Source organism: Bufo gargarizans, chromosome 6, assembly GCF_014858855.1.
Source record: "Bufo gargarizans isolate SCDJY-AF-19 chromosome 6, ASM1485885v1, whole genome shotgun sequence".
Lineage (NCBI taxonomy): Eukaryota > Metazoa > Chordata > Amphibia > Anura > Bufonidae > Bufo > Bufo gargarizans.
The window spans coordinates 198,369,146-198,389,043 of NC_058085.1; positions in this window are offsets into that span (position 1 = coordinate 198,369,146).

The window sequence follows — 19,898 nt, forward strand, 5'->3', positions numbered from 1 at the left end:
CAGCATGCGTTGATTGGCGTGCTGTCTGGCTGACTCTGGGTGCCGATACATGCTGTCTGACTGTGCCACTAGCTCCTTGCGACGACCTCCCCCTGCTTCCAACTCGTCTCCTCCTTCTCTCTGTCTCCCCTTCTGAACTTTCCCCCTCTTCTTCTTCTCTTCGAGCAGGCACCCACGTGGCATCCACGGACACATCGTCATCATCAACCACTTCACTTGTATCTAACACCTCAGCAAAGGAAGCAGCAGCGGGTTCAACATCAACATCATCATCACACTATACGTCCATGTATGTAATGCTGCCTGACTGAGACATATCCCTGTGATCTACATCCTCTGGCAATAATGGTTGCGCATCACTAATTTCATCCAAATGATGTGTAAATAACTCCTCTGAGGGATAAAGTAAAGCGGCTTTGGTGGCTGTGGTGGTAGTGGTGGTTGTGGCGGCGGGCGGGAGAGTGGTAACTTGAGAGCAGGTGACCAAAGCTGAGCTGGAGGAGGATGGTGCGTCAAGGTTCTTAGCGGAAGCTGTTGAAGATTGGGTGTCCTGTGTAAGCCAGTCAACTATTTACTCCAAATTTGGGTTCAGGGTACGTGGCCTCTGAACACTGGGCATTATTCCAGGGCCAGTGGAAATCACAGCACCACGATCATGACGGCCCCTTCGGGGTGACCTGCCTCTGCCTGTCATTTTTTTTAGATAAGTGGTACTATGCGTGCAAGGTACTTTGCCACCCTATATAAGTGGTGGGCAGTGGGCACAGTACAGTCTGTGTGGGCCTGACACACACGTGCTTGCAACTGTGATTATATCACAGAAAAATGTTAAATACAATTGTTTTTATCTGCAAGGTATTTGAGTGAATGACACCCTGTAACGGTATGAGTGGAGGCCTAGCCAGTGGCCACAGTACAGTCTGTGTGGGCCTGACACACATAGGCTTGCAAATGTGATTATATTACAGAAAAAATTTAAATTGATTTTTTTTTTATCTGCAAGGTATTTGAGTGAATGACACCCTGTAATGGCATGAGTGGAGGCCTAGCCACTAGCCAGTGGCCACAGTACAGTCTGTGTGGGCCTGACACACACAGGCTTGCAAATGTGATTATATCACAGAAAAAATTTAAATATTTTTTTTTTTATCTGCAAGGTGTTTGAGTGAGTGACACCCTGTAACGGTATGAGTGGAGGCCTAGCCACTAGCCAGCGGCCACAGTACAGTCTGTGTAGGCCTGACACACACAGGCTTGAAAATGTGATTATATCACAGAAATACTTTAAATATATATTTTTTTTATCTGCAAGGTATTTGAGTAAACGACACTCTGTATTGGTATGAGTGGAGACCTAGCCACTAGCCAGTGGCCACAGAACAGTCTGTGTGGGCCTGACACACACGGGCTTGCAAATGTGATTATATATATAAAAAAAAAATAATAATATTTTTTTTATCTGCAAGGCATTTCAGTGAGTGACACACTGTAACGGTATGAGTGGAGGCCTAGTTACTAGTTAGTGGCCACAATACAGTCTGCGTGGGCCTGACACACACAGGCTTGCAAAGTGATTATATCACAGAATTTTTTTATTGCATTTTTTTTATCTGCAAGGTATTTGAGTGAATGACACCCTGTAATGGTATCAGTGGAGGCCTAGCCACTAGCCATTGGCCACAGTACAGTCTGTGTGGGCCTGACACAAACGGGATTGCAAATGTGTTTATATCACAGAAGATTTTTAAATCAAATTTTTTTTATCTGCAAGGTATTTGAGTGAATGACACTCTGTAACGGTATGAGTTGAGGCCTAGCCACTAGCCTTTGGCCACAGTACAGTCTGTGTGAGCCTGACACACACGGGCTTGCAAATGTGATTATATCACAGAACATTTTTAAATATAATTTTTTTTATCTGCAAGGTATTTGAGTGAATGACACCCTGTAACGGTATGAGTGGAGGCCTAGCTACTAGCCAGTGGCCACAGTACAGTCTGTGTGGGCCTGACACACACGGGCTTGCAAATGTGATTATATCACAGAAGATTTTTAAATCTAATTTTTTTTATCTGCAAGGTATTTGAGTGAATGACACTCTGTAATGGTATGAGTGGAGGCCTAGCCACTAGCCAGTGACCACAGTACAGTCTGTGTGGGCCTGACACACACGGGCTTGCAAATGTGATTATATCACAGAAGATTTTTAAATAGAATTTATTTTATCTGCAAGGTATTTGAGTGAGTGACACCCTGTAACGGTATGAGTGGAGGCCTAGCCACTAGCCAGTGGCCACAGTACAGTCTGTGTGGGCCTTACACACCGGCTTGCAAATGTGATTATATCACAGAAAAACTTTAAATATAATTTTTTTTATCTGCAAGGTATTTTAGTGAATGACACAATGACACCCTGTATTGGTATGAGTGGAGGCCTAGCCAGTGGCCACAGTACAGTCTGTGTGGGCCTGACACATGGGCTTGCAAATGTGATTATATCACAGAAAAATTTAAAATATATATTTTTTTATCTGCAAGGTATTTGAGTGAATGACACCCTGTAACGGTATGAGTGGAGGCCTAGCCAGTGGCCACAGTATAGTGTGTTTGGGCCTGACACACACAGGCTTGCAAATGTGATTATATCACAGAAAAATTTTAAATATCATTTTTTTTATCTGCAAGGTATTTGAGCGAATGACACCCTGTAACTAGGGATGAGCGAACCCAAACTGTATAGTTCGGGTTCGTACCGAATTTTGGGGTGTCCGTGACACGGACCCGTACCCGGACATTTTCGGAAAAGTCCGGGTTCGGGTTCGGTGTTCGTCGCTTTCTTGGCGCTTTTTGAAAGGCTGCAAAACAGCCAATCAACAAGCGTCATACTACTTGCCCCAAGAGGCCGTCACAGCCATGCCTACTATTGGCATGGCTGTGATTGGCCAGAGCACCATGTGACCCAGCCTCTATTTAAGCTGGAGTCACATAGCGCCGCCCGTCACTCTGCTCTGATCAGCATAGGGAGAGGTTGCAGCTGCCACGTTAGGGCGAGATTAGGCAGTGATTAACTCCTCCAAAGGATTTCATTCAGAGATCGATCTGCAGCTGTGGATGATTGAACTGATGCTATTGAATTGCTCACTGTTTTTAGGCTGCCCAGAGTGTTTTTCAGTCACTTTTTTCTGGGGTGATCGGCGGCCATTTTGTGTCTTGTGGTGTGCCAGCACAAGCTGCCACCAAGTGCATTTAACCCTCAATGGTGTGGTTGTTTTTTGGCTAAATCCTACATAAGGGTGAAGCTGTCACACCAAGTGCATTTAACCAGCAATAGTCTGGTTATTTTTTGGCCATATACTACATCAGGGGCAAGCTGAGCCTGTCACCAAGTGCATTTAACCCTCAATGGTGTGGTTATTTTTTTGGCTAAATCCTACATCAGGGTGAATCTGTCAAACCAAGTGCATTTAACCAGCAATAGTCTGTTTATTTTTTGGCCATATACTACATCAGGGGCAAGCTGAACCTGTCACCAAGTGCATTTAACCCTCAATGGTGTGGTTGTTTTTTGGCTAAATCCTGCATCGGGGTGAAGCTGTCACACCAAGTGCATTTAACCAGCAATAGTCTGTTTATTTTTTGGCCATATACTACATCAGGGGCAAGCTGAGCCTGTCACCAAGTGCATTTAACCCTCAATGGTGTGGTTGTTTTTTGGCTAAATCCTACATCAGGGTCAAGCTGTCACACCAAGTGCATTTAACCAGCAATAGTCTGGTTATTTTTTGGCCATATACTACATCAGGGGCAAGCTGAGCCTGTCACCAAGTGCATTTAACCCTCAATAGTGTGGTTGGTCAAGCTGTCACACCAAGTGCATTTAACCATCAATAGTATGGTTATTTTTTGGCCATATCCCAGTCTTATTCTGTCAGTAAACCTATACCTGTCACCCAGCGCCTAAATACTAGGCCTCAAATTTATATCCAGCTAAATCTGTTGTTACTGCTGTACTGTTGTGGCTGGTCAAGTTATTTAGTGTCCGTCAAAGCACAGTTTTTGTTCTGGGTTGAAATACAATTCCCAATTTAGCAATTTCCTAATTTAGTGGTTTCTGCTGTATCAGAGCTATTTTAAATCTATCCCTAAAAGGGTATATAAGATTCAAGGTGCACATAGGGTCATTCTGAATAACTTCACACACACACTACTCTGCATTTCCAAGTCTTATTCTGTCAGTAAACCTATACCTGTCACCCAGCGCCTAAATACTAGGCCTCAATTTATATCCCGCTAAATCTGTCGTTACTGCTGTACTGTTGTGGCTGGACAAGTTATTTAGTGTCCGTCAAAGCACAGTTTTTGTTCTGGGTTGAAATACAATTCCCAATTTAGCAATTTCCTAATTTAGTGGTTTCTGCTGTATCAGAGCTATTTTAAATCTATCCCTAAAAAGGTATATAAGATTCAAGGTGCACATAGGGTCATTCTGAATAACTTCACACACACACTACTCTGCATTTCCAAGTCTTATTCTGTCAGTAAACCTATACCTGTCACCCAGCGCCTAAATACTAGGCCTCAAATTTATATCCAGCTAAATCTGTCGTTACTGCTGTACTGTTGTGGCTGGTCAAGTTATTTAGTGTCCGTCAAAGCACAGTTTCTGTTCTGGGTTGAAATACAATTCCCAATTTAGCAATTTCCTAATTTAGTGGTTTCTGCTGTATCAGAGCTATTTTAAATCTATCCCTAAAAAGGTATATAAGATTCAAGGTGCACATAGGGTCATTCTGAATAACTTCACACACACACGCTACTGTGCATTTCCAAGTCTAATTCTGTCAGTAAACCTATACCTGTCACCCAGGGCCTAAATACTAGGCCTCAAATTTATATCCAGCTAAATCTGTCATTACTGCTGTACTGTTGTGGCTGGTCAAGTTATTTAGTGTCCGTCAAAGCACAGTTTCTGTTCTGGGTTGAAATACAATTCCCAATTTAGCAATTTCCTAATTTAGTGGTTTCTGCTGTATCAGAGCTATTTTAAATCTATCCCTAAAAGGGTATATAAGATTCAAGGTGCACATAGGGTCATTCTGAATAACTTCACACACACGCTACTGTGCATTTCCAAGTCTAATTCTGTCAGTAAACCTATACCTGTCACCCAGCGCCTAAATACTAGGCCTCAAATTTATATCCAGCTAAATCTGTCGTTACTGCTGTACTGTTGTGGCTGGGCAAGTTATTTAGTGTCCGTCAAAGCACAGTTTTTGTTCTGGGTTGAAATACAATTCCCAATTTAGCAATTTCCTAATTTAGTGGTTTCTGCTGTATCAGAGCTATTTTAAATCTATCCCTAAAAAGGTATATAAGATTCAAGGTGCACATAGGGTCATTCTGAATAACTTCACACACACACGCTACTGTGCATTTCCAAGTCTAATTCTGTCAGTAAACCTATACCTGTCACCCAGGGCCTAAATACTAGGCCTCAAATTTATATCCAGCTAAATCTGTCATTACTGCTGTACTGTTGTGGCTGGTCAAGTTATTTAGTGTCCGTCAAAGCACATTTTTTGTTCTGGGTTGAAATACAATTCCCAATTTAGCAATTTCCTAATTTAGATGTTTCTGCTGTATCAGAGCTATTTTAAATCTATCCCTAAAAGGGTATATAAGATTCAAGGTGCACATAGGGTCATTCTGAATAACTTCACACACACACGCTACTGTGCATTTCCAAGTCGAATTCTGTCCGTAAACGTATACCTGTCACCCAGCGCCTAAAAACGAGGCCTCAAATTTATATTCAGCTAAATCTGTGGTTACTGCTGTGCCTTTATTAGTGTAATACGGTACCTAAATAGATAGCCAGATAGTGTTAGGTGTCTGTAAAAAAAGGCCTGAATTTGAATTCAATACATTGGGCCAAATAATATTTTTGTTGTAAGGGACGCGGACGTGGACATGGTCGTGGTGGTGTTAGTGGACCCTCTGGTGCTGGAAGAGGACGTGGCCGTTCTGCCACATCCACACGTCCTAGTGTACCAACTACCTCAGGTCCCAGTAGCCGCCAGAATTTACAGCGATATATGGTGGGGCCCAATGCCGTTCTAAGGATGGTAAGGCCTGAGCAGGTACAGGCATTAGTCAATTGGGTGGCCGACAGTGGATCCAGCACGTTCACATTATCTCCATGGCCAGTGGCGATGACGCCGTTATCAGCGTTACAATACCACTTCTATGTCTCCTTGAGAAAACACTTAGGGCGATGATGGAAGAGGAGGTGGCCCAGGAGGAGGAGGAGGAGGGGTCATTTTTAGCACTTTCAGGCCAGTCTCTTCGAAGTGACTCAGAGGGAGGTTTTTTTGCAACAGCAGAGGCCAGGTACAAATGTGGCCAGCCAGGGCCCACTACTGGAGGACGAGGAGGACGAGGATGAGGAGGAGGTGGAGGAGGATGAGGATGAAGCATGGTCACAGCGGGGTGGCACCCAACGCAGCTCGGGCCCATCACTGGTGCGTGGCTGGGGGGAAAGGCAGGACGATGACGATACGCCTCCCACAGAGGACAGCTTGTCCTTACCCCTGGGCAGCCTGGCACACATGAGCGACTACATGCTGCAGTGCCTGCGCAACGACAGCAGAGTTGCCCACATTTTAACGTGTGCGGACTACTGGGTTGCCACCCTGCTGGATCCACGGTACAAAGACAATGTGCCCACCTTACTTCCTGCACTGGAGCGTAATAGGAAGATGCGCGAGTACAAGCGCACGTTGGTAGACGCGCTACTGAGAGCATTCCCAAATGTCACAGGGGAACAAGTGGAAGCCCAAGGCCAAGGCAGAGGAGGAGCAAGAGGTCGCCAAGGCAGCTTTGTCACGGCCAGCTCCTCTGAGGGCAGGGTTAGCATGGCAGAGATGTGGAAAAGTTTTGTCAACACGCCACAGCTAACTGCACCACCACCTGATACGCAACGTGTTAGCAGGAGGCAACATTTCACTAACATGGTGGAACAGTACGTGTGCACAGCCCTCCACGTACTGACTGATGGTTCGGCCCCATTCAACTTCTGGGTCTCTAAATTGTCCACGTGGCCAGAGCTAGCCTTTTATGCCTTGGAGGTGCTGGCCTGCCCGGCGGCCAGCGTTTTGTCTGAACGTGTATTCAGCACGGCAGGGGGCGTCATTACAGACAAACGCAGCCGCCAGTTTACAGCCAATGTGGACAAGCTGACGTTCATAAAAATGAACCAGGCATGGATCCCACAGGACCTGTCCATCCCTTGTGCAGATTAGACATTAACTACCTCCCCTTAACCATATATTATTGTACTCCAGGGCACTTCCTCATTCAATCCTATTTTTATTTTCATTTTACCATTATATTGCGAGGCTACCCAAAGTTGAATGAACCTCTCCTCTGTCTGGGTGCCGGGGCCTAAATATATGCCAATGGACTGTTCCAATGTTGGGTGACGTGAAGCCTGATTCTCTGCTATGACATGCAGACTGATTCTCTGCTGACATGAAGCCAGATTCTCTGTTACGGGACCTCTCTCCTCTGCCTGGGTGCTGGGCCTAAATATATGACAATGGACTGTTGCAGTGGTGGCTGACGTGAAGCCTGATTCTCTGCTATGGCATGCAGACTGATTCTCTGCTGACATGAAGACAGATTCTCTGTTACGGGACCTCTCTCCTCTGCCTGGGTGCCTGGGCCTAAATATATGCCAATGGACTGTTCCAATGTTGGGGGACGTGCAGCCTTATTCTCTGCTATGACATGCAGACTGATTCTCTGCTGACATGAAGACAGATTCTCTGTTACGGGACCTCTCTCCTCTGACTGGGTGCCTGGGCCTAAATATATGCCAATGGACTGTTCCAATGTTGGGTGGCTGACGTAAAGCCTGATTCTCTGCTATGACATGCAGACTGATTCTCTGCTGACATGAAGCCAGATTCTCTGTTACGGGACCTCTCTCCTCTGCCTGGGTGCTGGGCCTAAATATATGACAATGGACTGTTGCAGTGGTGGCTGACGTGAAGCCTGATTCTCTGCTATGACATGCAGACTGATTCTCTGCTGACATAAAGACAGATTCTCTGTTACGGGACCTCTCTCCTCTGCCTGGGTGCCTGGGCCTAAATATATGCCAATGGACTGTTCCAATGTTGGGTGACGTGAAGCCTGATTCTCTGCTATGACATGCAGACTGATTCTCTGCTGACATGAAACCAGATTCTCTGTTACGGGACCTCTCTCCTCTGCCTGGGTGCTGGGCCTAAATATATGACAATGGACTGTTGCAGTGGTGGCTGACGTGAAGCCTGATTCTCTGCTATGACATGCAGACTGATTCTCTGCTGACATGAAGCCAGATTCTCTGTTACGGGACCTCTCTCTTCTGCCTGGGTGCTGGGCCTAAATATATGACAATGGACTGTTGCAGTGGTGGGTGACGTGAAGCCTGATTCTCTGCTATGACATGCAGACTGATTCTCTGCTGACATGAAGACAGATTCTCTTTTACGGGACCTCTCTCCTCTGCCTGGGTGCTGGGCCTAAATATATGACAACGGACTGTTGCAGTGGTGGCTGACGTGAAGCCTGATTCTCTGCTATGACATGCAGACTGATTCTCTGCTGACATGCAGACTGATTCTCTGTTACGGGACCTCTCTCCTCTGCCTGGGTGCCGGGGCCTAAATATCTGTGAATGGACTGTTGCAATGGTGGGTGACGTGAAGCCTGATTCTCTGCTATGACATGCAAACTGATTCTCTGCTGACATGAAGCCAGATTCTCTGTTACGGGACCTCTCTCTTCTGCCTGGGTGCTGGGCCTAAATATATGACAATGGACTGTTGCAGTGGTGGGTGACGTGAAGCCTGATTCTCTGCTATGACATGCAGACTGATTCTCTGCTGACATGAAGCCAGATTCTCTGTTACGGGACCTCTCTCCTCTGCCTGGGTGCTGGGCCTAAATATATGACAATGGACTGTTGCAGTGGTGGCTGACGTGAAGCCTGATTCTCTGCTATGACATGCAGACTGATTCTCTGCTGACATGAAGACAGATTCTCTGTTACGGGACCTCTCTCCTCTGCCTGGGTGCTGGGCCTAAATATATGACAATGGACTGTTGCAGTGGTGGCTGACGTGAAGCCTGATTCTCTGCTATGACATGCAGACTGATTCTCTGCTGACATGAAGACAGATTCTCTGTTACGGGACCTCTCTCCTGTGCCTGGGTGCCGGGGCCTAAATATCTGAGAATGGACTGTTGCAGTGGTGGGTGACTTGAAGCCAGATTTTCTGCTATGGGACCTCTCTCCAATTGATATTGGTTAATTTTTATTTATTTTATTTTTATTTTATTCATTTCCCTATCCACATTTGTTTGCAGGGGATTTACCTACATGTTGCTGCCTTTTGCAGCCCTCTAGCCCTTTCCTGGGCTGTTTTACAGCCTTTTTAGTGCCGAAAAGTTCGGGTCCCCATTGACTTCAATGGGGTTCGGGTTCGAGACGAAGTTCGGATCGGGTTCGAACTTCTCGAACCCGAACATCCAGGTGTCCGCTCAACTCTACCTGTAACGCTATGAGTGGAGGCCTAGCATTCTGTGTGGGCCTGACACACACGGGCTTGCGAATGTGATTATATCACAGAAAAATATTAATCTGCGAGGTATTTTCTGTCACACCCTGTATGAATGGTCTGCACGTGCTGTCTGTGACTGAGCCTGCAGCCTCTCACACACGGGCAGCCAGGCAACTGCAATATATATATATATATATATTTTTTTTTTTAAAAGCACACTGATGTACCAGCCCTTAAAAGGGCTTTTTGGGGTTCTGTTATGACGCTGTCCTTACAGCAGATGAGTCTGTAGAGAACAATGTTTCACTATTGAATCAGGAGCAGCAGCACTGTCCCTCCTCTCACTGAGAATGCATCTTCCGAATTAATCTAAAATGGATGCTGTCCAGGAGGTGGGAGTGTCTGGGAGGGACGGTCTGCTGCTGATTGGCTGGAATGTGTCTGCTGACTGTGAGGTACAGGGTCAAAGTTTTCTCAATGATGATGTATAGGGGGCAGACCGATCATCGCATATGTTCGCATATGTTCGCTATGTTCGCCGGCGAATAGTTCGGGCCATCACTACATGCCGGTGAGGTGCTTGATTTGCGACAGCCCGACACGTTGGAACACTCCTAATGTTCGACCGCCCGCTCCAACAAGAAAAAGACGGCAACGAGTATTTGTATGACCGGGGTGCTAGGACAGCCTCTGCGGAGCTGGGAATTTTTTTGCTACGTTACTGGACGCTCATGCGCAATGCCTGTAGGCTCATGCATCCTTTTAAGGAGGTGACAAACCTAGTCTCACTGAAGGCACCATCAGCAACATCATCCCATTTGTTTTCTTCCTAGAGCGTGCCCTGCGAAGAGTGCTGGATCAGGCCATAGATGAGCGTGAAGAGGAAGAGTTGTGGTCACCATCACCACCAGAAACAGCCTTATCAGCATTGCTTGCTGGGCCTGCGGCAACTGCTGGAAGAGGAGTCTGAGGAAGAGGAGTCAGAGGAGGAATGTGACTGATGAGGAGGAAGACCAACAACAGCAGGCATCCCAGGGTGCTCGTTGTCACCTATCTGGTACCCGTGGTGTTGTACGTGGCTGGGGGGAAGAGCAGACCTTCAGTGAGATCAGTGAGGACGAGGAAAGGGACATGATTAGCTCGGCATCCAACCTTGTCCAAATGGGGTCTTTCATGCTGTCGTGCCTGTTGAGGGACCCTCCTATAAAAAGGCTGAAGGAGAACGACCTGTACTGGGTGGCCATGCTACTAGACCCCCGGTATAAGCAGAAAGTGCCTAAAATGTTACCGAATTACCGGAAGTCGGATAGGATACAGCAGTTCCAAAATAAATTAAAAAGTATGCTTTACACAGTGTATAAGGGTGATGTCACAGCACAACGGGAATCTAACAGGGGAAGAGGTGAAAGTAATTCTCCTCCTACCACGACCACGCCGGCAAGGACAGGACGCTTTACAGACGTGTTGTTGATGGAGGACATGCAGAACTTTTTAAGTCCTACGCATCGCCACAGCCCTTCGGGGTCCACCCTCAGAGAACGACTCGACCGACAGGTAGCAGACTACCTTGCCTTAACTGCAGATATCGACACTCTGAGGAGCGATGAACCCCTTGACTACTGGGTGTGCAGGCTTGACCTGTGGCCTGAGCTATCCCAATTTGCGATTGAACTTCTGGCCTGCCCCGCTTCAAGTGTCCTGTCAGAAAGGACCTTCAGTGCAGCAGGAGGTATTGTCACTGAGAAGAGAAGTCGCCTAGGTCAAAAAGTCTAGATTACCTCACCTTTATTAAGATGAATGAGGCATGGATCCCGAAGGGACTGACAGTGGGCGATACATTTGACTAAAAAAGGCCTGATGAGATGAGCTGCCTTGGGCTAAAAATGGTCCACACGCTGCTGTATTTTATCTCTGCATGCCAGATGACTTGCGTGACTTATCCGCCACCAACTAGGGTTCAAGCCGCAATGTTTTAGTGCACTTTCTGCCTGGAAAACATCAATTTTTCTGACTGCTGCTACAGCAGCGGCTGAAACAATCCCTAATTTTTCAGGCATGTGTACATGCCTAATTTTTCTGGCCTCTGGTGCTGCACTGTGGCTGCAAAAACAAAACAAAAAAAAGGCACATACATGTGTCAATTCCCCTTCGTGATCGGTACCTTGTTGTGGTGAAGGGGCTTGCGTATCACAATGAAGCGACCACCTCTATGAGTGTGTTGGCAATGGCAATGTTGGCACACCCCAGATGATAAGGTCGTTGCTTCATTGTGAACAGACCAAAAGCGATCGGCTGGATAATTTTGCATAGAAAAAACATAAATTTTCTTTGTGATCATCTAAGGTGATCATTAAAGTCTACTAGGCCAACAATGGGCCCACACTGCAGAATCATTGTTTTATGGGTCACTTAACTGTCACTGAACTACCTCAGCACGACCATAGGCTTTGAAAAAACCCCATCGCCTGCAATCTCACAAACGTGCGCACGAGCACAGTCATCACTACACCAAGATTGACCCATAGAGGAATAAAATGTATGTAATGAGTGTGTCAACTATTGACAACTCTTTGCGGTTGTCTAAAATCTATTCCATACACGTCCCCTGATAGGGGACTTAATAGGGATTAAACTGATAGGAATAGTATTACTTAACACACCACTCATATCTGGTGGCACAATACATTGCACGGCGCACGCGCAGTGCCCCAATTTGGAAGTAGGAGGACCAACCAAGCATCTTTTTCCATCTCCCGGTTCCTAAAATCTATTCCATACACGTCCCCTGATAGGGGACGTAACAGGGATTAAACTGCTAGGAATAGTACTACTTAAACATACCACTCATATCTGGTGGCACAGTACATTGCAAGCCGTATGCGCAATGATCCAAATTGGAAGTAAGAGGACCGACCAAGCATCTTTTTCCATCTCCCGGTTCCTAAAATCTATTCCATACACCGGCCCCTGATAGGAGACAAAACAGAGTTTAAACTGTTAAGAACAGATTTTTTTTTTATTTTAAAAAAGGACAGCCTCTGCGGAGCTGGGTATTTTTTGGCCGCGTTACTGAACGCTTATGAACAATGGCTGTAGGCTCATGCGTCCTTTTGCGGAGGTGACAAACCGGGTCAGTCAAACCCAAGGCAACATCATCGACCTCATTCCATATGCGTTTTTTCTGTAGCGTGCCCTGCGAAGAGTGCTGGATCAGGCCGTAGATGAGCATGAAGAGGAAGAGTTGTGGTCACCATGAACACCAGAAGCAGCCTTGTCGTCGTCGATTGCTGGACCTGTGGCAACGCAGAGAGAGGAGTCTGAAGAAGAGGAGTAAGGTGGCTTTGAGGAGTTGGAAGACCAACCACAGCAGGCGTCCCAGGGGGCTTGTTTTCACCTTTCAGGGACCCTTGGTGTTGTACGTGGCTGGGTGGAGGAAGAGACCTTCAACAACGTCAGTGAGAGCATGGAACGGGACATGGCTAGCTTGGTATCCAACCTTGTGCAAATAGGGAGTTTGAGGTTGTGTAAATGGACTGTTTGCAGTTGTTTGGGTTGCGTTAAACGGGGAGTTTGGTCTGTCAGAGTTTGGTCTGTCACTGTGAAGCGGGTGCAACCCTTGCACTTCCTGATCGATACAACATCATACCTGATCGTATACACACACACTGGATGTTTTAAAGTACGTTATTCGAAAGAATTTAGGAATGAGGTGATTTATGCCCTTTATGGATTAAAACCCAACTCTGCGTCAAGTACGTAATTTTCCATGGGAGTTTTGCCATGGATCCCCCTCCGGCATGCCACAGTCCAGGTGTTAGTCCCCTTGAAACAACTTTTCCATCACTATTGTGGCCAGAAAGAGTCCTTGTGGGTTTTAAAATTCACCTGCCTGTTGAAGTCTATGGCGGTTCGCCCGTTCGCAAACATTTGTGAAAACTCGCGTTCGCCGTTCGCGAACGGAAAATTTTATGTTCGCGACATCTCTAATGGTGTGTACTCATGAATATTCATGTGAAGGTGGGTGGTGGGAGAGCACTCATCTCTCCAGTGCTATTGTGGATGGGGCATGGTCTGTTGAACTAGACAGTGACAACAGGAGCAAACGGACAACAGGTACCAGAAGGTAACGACGGTACATAGGCAAACATAACAAACAGGCAAATACAAGCAGGCAACAAAAAACACAAGCAGGAGTTCATAGCAAGGAAACTAGGAGCAAGACAACACACACCAGAAGAGCTGACACAGAACTGAGGAAACCTCAGCCTTAGGCCTCATGCACACGACCGTTGTGTGCATCCGTGGCCGTTGTGCCGTTTTCAGTTTTTTTTCGCGGACCCATTGACTTTCAATGGGTCAGTGGAAAAATCAGAAAATGCACCGTTTTGCAGCCGCATCTGTGATCCGTGTTTCCTGTCCATCAAAAAAATATGACCTGTCCTATTTTTTCTGCCGGACAACGGTTCACGGACCCATTCAAGTCAATGGGTCAGTGAAAAAACACGGATGCACACAAGATTGGCATCCACGTCCGCGGTTCGTGGCCGTAGGCTACTTTTACACAGACGTGAAAACTCAGATCTGACAGTATATTCTAACACAGAGGCGTTCCCATAGTGATGGGGACGCTTCAGGTTAGAATATACTAAAAGAACTGTGTACATGACTGCCCCCTGCTGCCTGGCAGGTGCTGCCAGGCAGCAGGGGGCAGACCCCCCCTCCCCCCTGTAGTTAACACATTGGTGGCCAGTGCGGCCGCCCCCCTGCCTCCCCTGTAGTTAACTCATTGGTGGCCAGTGGGCCCCCCCTCCCTCCCCTGTAGTTAACTCGTTGGTGGCCAGTGGGCCCTCTCCCCTTCCTCCCCCTCCTAATTAAAATCTCCCCCCTATCATTGGTGGCAGTGGAGAGTACCGATTGGAGTCCCAGTTTAATCGCTGGGGCTCCGATCGGTAACCATGGCAACCAGGACGCTACTGCAGTCCCGGTTGCCATGGTTACTTAGCAATTTGTAGAAGCATTATACTTACCTGCTGGCTGCTGCGATGTCTGTGACCGGCCGGGAGCTCCTCCTACTGGTAAGTGATAGGTCTGTGCGGTGCATTGCCTAATGATCTGTCACTTACCACTAGGAGGAGCTCCCGGCCGGTCACAGACATCGCAGCTTGCAGGTAAGTATGATGCTCCTACAAATTACTAAGTAACCATGGCAACCGGGACTGCAGTAGCGTCCTGGTTGCCATGGTTACCGATCGGAGCCCCAGCGATTAAACTGGGACTCCGATCGGTACTCTCCACTGCCACCAATGATAGGGGGGGAGATTTTAATTAGGAGGGGGAAGGAGGGGGAGGGCCCACTGACCACCAACGAGTTAACTACAGGGGAGGGAGGGGGGGCCCACTGGCCACCAACGAGTTAACTACAGGGGAGGGAGGGGGGGCCCACTGGCCACCAATGAGTTAACTACAGGGGAGGGAGGGGGGGCCGGCCGCACTGTCCACCAATGAGTTAACTACAGGGGGGAGGGGGGGCGGCCGCACTGGCCACCAATGAGTTAAAAACAGGAAGGGGGGGGTTCTTCCCCCTGCTGCCTGGCAGCACCTGCCAGGCAGCAGGGGGCAGTCATGTACACAGTTTTTTAGTATATTCTAACCTGAAGCGTCCCCATCACCATGGGAATGCCTCTGTGTTAGAATATACTGTCGGATCTGAGTTTCACGATCTAACTCATATCCGACAGTATATTCTAACATAGAGGCGTTCCCATGGTGATGGGGACGCTTCAAGTTAAAATATACCATCGGATTGGAGAAAACTCCGATCCGATGGTATAAAAGGGACTCCTGACTTTACATTGAAAGTCAATGGGGGACGGATCCGTTTGCAATTGCACCATATTGTGTCAACGTCAAACGGATCCGTCCCCATTGACTTGCATTGTAATTCAGGACGGATCCATTTGCCTCCGCACAGCCAGGCGGACACCAAAACAACTTTTTTTTCATGTCCGTGGATCCTCCAAAAATCAAGGAAGACCCACGGACGAAAAAGCGGTCACGGATCACGGACCTACGGACCCCGTTTTTGCGGACCGTGAAAAAATACTGTCGTGTGCATGAGGCCTTATATACAGGTTCCATGGGTGCAGCAGAGAGGCCACACCTATGGAGCAGAGGATTAACTCCTAATAGGCACACAGGGGAGTTAACTCATAAAGAACCACAAACACACAGTAACGTAGCTGCAGCGAGAGCATAGACAGAGGTCACAGCCAGAGGTAACGACTGTGACAGACAAGAGGGTTGTCCTTGTACTGTCCACAATTCATGGTAACGGCATCACCCCTGTCCCTGTGCGAGGTACCGCCGCAACGGTTCTCAAGCCCGATTGTATCGTCGACTACAATCGGTATTTGAGAGGAGTTGATCTCACTGATTAAGTCCTCAAGCCATATAACACCATGCGCAAAACCTGGCCATGGTACAAAAAAGTTGCGGTCTACTTGGTACAGGTTGCCTTGTACAACTCTTTTGTGCTGTTCCGGAGCACTGGCAACACAGGGAAATTGTCCGGATCCTGGCCAACACTTTCCAGGTGTGGTCCCCCATATGGGAAAGAAGGGACGGTCCCCAAAAAAGTGCAGAGTGTGTGACAGGAGGGGGATACAGAAGGACACCACCACTCAGTGTGACAAGTGCCCCAATCATCCGGGCCTCTGCATTTACGGTTGCTTCAGGGAGTACCACACTTCCATGGAGTACTAAATTTATAATTCCCTTCCCTAATTTTAATTCTATTTAGCCATGGACAATCGCCCAGAAAAAAAAAACAATAGGCTAAAAACAAAAAAAAAAATGACTCTCAGACTATGGAGATACTAAAATGTTTTTTTTTGTTTAAAAAAGGATATTATAGTGTAAAACCTAAATAAATTTTAAAAAATATTAGGTATTTCCACATCCATAAGAATCTGCTCTATAAAAAATGGGGTCATTTTTGGGTGGTTTCTATTATGCAAGCCTCACAAAGTGACTTCAGACCTGAACTCGTGCTTCTAAACTTCTAAGCCTTCTAATGTCCTCAAAAAATAAAATGGCATTCCCAAAATGATCCAAACATGAAGTAGACATATGGGTAATGTAAATTAATAACTATTTTTGGAGGTATTACTATGTATTATTGGTAAATTTGGTATTTTTTTATAAATAAAAATGACATTTTTTTACTCCATTTTACCAGTGTCATGAAGTACATCTCAGAATGGCCTGAATAAGTCAAAGCGTTTTAAAGTTATTCACACATAACGTGACACTGGTCAGATTTGCAAAGAATTGCCTGGTCCTTAAAGGCACACTGACAGGGCCAATAAGCATATTGAGGTATATATATGGCACTACAGGTCTTATAATGGGTATTACAATCATATAAGTGTCCCCCCTGTCCACATTATACATACAGTAAACTTTAAGTTTTATAACCTGCTCCAACGGTCCTCAATCTGCCCAAGGGGCGGCGTTTCACCTCTCTTGCGCCCAGCCAGCCTCCCCCAACTGCCGCTTTGAAGCGCCGCCCAGCTCATGAATATTCAGTTTGCTGGGCGGCTTCTGCGGTCCCCGCTCTGAAGCGCTGCGCTGAACAGTGCCCTGCGCATGCGCCGGATCTTGTGAAGTCGGGGACAGTAAGCGCCGCCCAGCGAAGTGAATATTGATGAGCTGGGCGGCGCTTACTGTACCGGACTTCACAAGATCTGGCGCATGCGCCGGGCACTGTTAAGCGAAGCGCTTCAGAGCGGGGACCGCAGAAGCCGCCCAGCAAACTGAATATTGATGAGCTGGGCGCGCGTCAAATCGGCAGTTGGGGAGGCTGGCTGGGCGCAAGAGAGGTGAAACGCCGCCCCTTGGGCAGATTGAGGACCGTTGGAGCAGGTTATAAAACTTAAAGTTTACTGTATGTATAATGTGGACAGGGGGGATACTTATATGATTGTAATACCCATTATAAGACCTGTAGTGCCATATATATACCTCAATATGCTTATTGGCCCTGTCAGTGTCCCTTTAAGGTGAAAATGAGCCTGGTCCATAAGGGGTTAAATTTTTTCGCCCAAGGCCCACATGAACCTGGAGCAGGCCCTGACAACACCTGACTTTCATTCCAAGCTTGAGGCTTTACTTCTAGGGGCATTTGATGAGGGATTGATATCTCATGATGAACTTAGATTCATGCTCACAGAACATCCACAAATCGCCACATTGTATGCTATACCAAAAATTCATAAGGGTCTTACTCATTTATAAGGATGACCCATAGTAGCAGGTATCAACTCCATAACGCAGAATGTGGAGATTTATATAGACAAAGGTCTAAGAAGCTTTGTTACAGCCTTTCCATCATATATCAGGGATACAACTGATTTATTAACTAAATTGGATGGTTTGACATTAGAAGCATTAATTGATGTGATGGCGCTTTACAGCAACATTCTCCACAAAATGGGTATATGTGCTACAAATAATTTCCTAAAAACTAGAGGGACCCATTACACTGCACATAACCAATTCATTCTTAAGTTGACAGATTTTGTCCTAAGGCACAATCACTTTCTTTTTTACTCCAAGTTCTTCCACCGGCTCGGAGGTACAGCCGTATGCTAACCTGTTCCTGGGCTGGTGGAAGGACACTTTGGTGTTAACAGAGAATTGCATATGGACACCAAGGATCATCTTCTGGGGCCGTTTCATAGATGACATTTTTGTCCTGTGGAACGGCCCCAAGATCTCTTTTCTGAATATATGAGTGAACTCAATACCAATCAGATTGGCATGCACTTCAGAGACTAACAAAGAAAGCTTGGCGTTTTTAGATCTACAAATGACCTTGATTGACGGGACTCTGTATACAAAAACATACAGAAATACACAAGTAATCTGCTTGTAACAGCGGCTGAGGTGCGCCGCTGTTCCCCGATTACTGCTGCAGTCTGGGACACTCTGTTTGTACAAGTGATATTGCTTCTGAGGATTCAGCTCCACAGCTTCTATTCAGCCCTGGACACAGCCTGAGTTCGGCTGGTGTAATGTTACCCTGCTCTAGGGGCGTCACGCATCACTCCCTGGGCGAGCCAGGTTAGGTCAGGTGACCTTGCTGACCAGCCTGGCTCTCCTGCAGCTATTTAAGTGGTTCAGCCCGTTTTTTCCGACGGCTCAGTGTCAAGGTCCTGGTGTTTGCTAAAGAGACTGATAACCACTGGTGCTTCTGATCTCGCTTATACTTCAGGTACCTGCTCAAGTACTCCCTGGTCCACCTGAACCAGCTGCCACTGACTTGGTGGTTGCTCTGGAGTAGCCCCTGGCAACTACGCTAACGGCTCAAGTCCATCCTCACCATCTGAGGCTCTAGTGAATACCAGGTAGTTGCTTAGACACGCCCCTCCAGGGCATAGCCAGTCAGTGGCACAGAGGGTTCACATCCGCTGATCCGTGATGCTGCTCAGGTGGAATAGTCACCACCCACTGAGTTTGAGGCGTGGGATACCAAAAGGACAGTATCTGCTTATTTGCAGAAACTGCTCCGCTCAGAGTGACTTTTTCTACTAAGCCAGAGATCTACAAACACGTTTCAAAAGAGAGGTTACCCTAACCAGGTTTTACATAGAGCATTCAAGTCTGCTCTTAGTAAAAATAAGACTCGCCTATTGACTAATAAAGAGGAGAAAAAGAAGGAGGAAGCAACATTTATTCGAATCATTGGAACATATGATAACTACAATAGGAAAGTGTGAGATATGTTACAAAAATCCTGGGCTCTATTACACTTATATCTGGACATAAAAGACATCATCCCTCACTTTCTAGCAATTACATACAGGAGAGGCAGATCCCTGGGGGGCCATTTCGTCCACAGTCACTACAAATTGCCAAGTAAACAGGGCACATGGCTGGATAGACATACGGAAACAGAATGCGCACAGAGTAACTTCAGTTTTTTGTGCAGACACATTGAAATGAATGGTTCCGTATACGGTCTGCAAAAAAACGGTTTGGACATGGAAAAAAAAATCCGTTTGTGTGCATGAGCTCCAATTGCAGGACAATTGGAGTGGTTTACGTGTGTAAAAGGGAACTGAGATTGGAGACCATATTGGGGACATCAGACATAAAAGAGATACTCCTATTTTAAGACATGTACACGAGTTCCATGAAGGAAATCCAAGGTCACTAAGCTTTTGTGTCAAAGAAGTGGTTCACCCCTCACCACTGGTGACCTAGACAAAAGAATATTACAGAAAG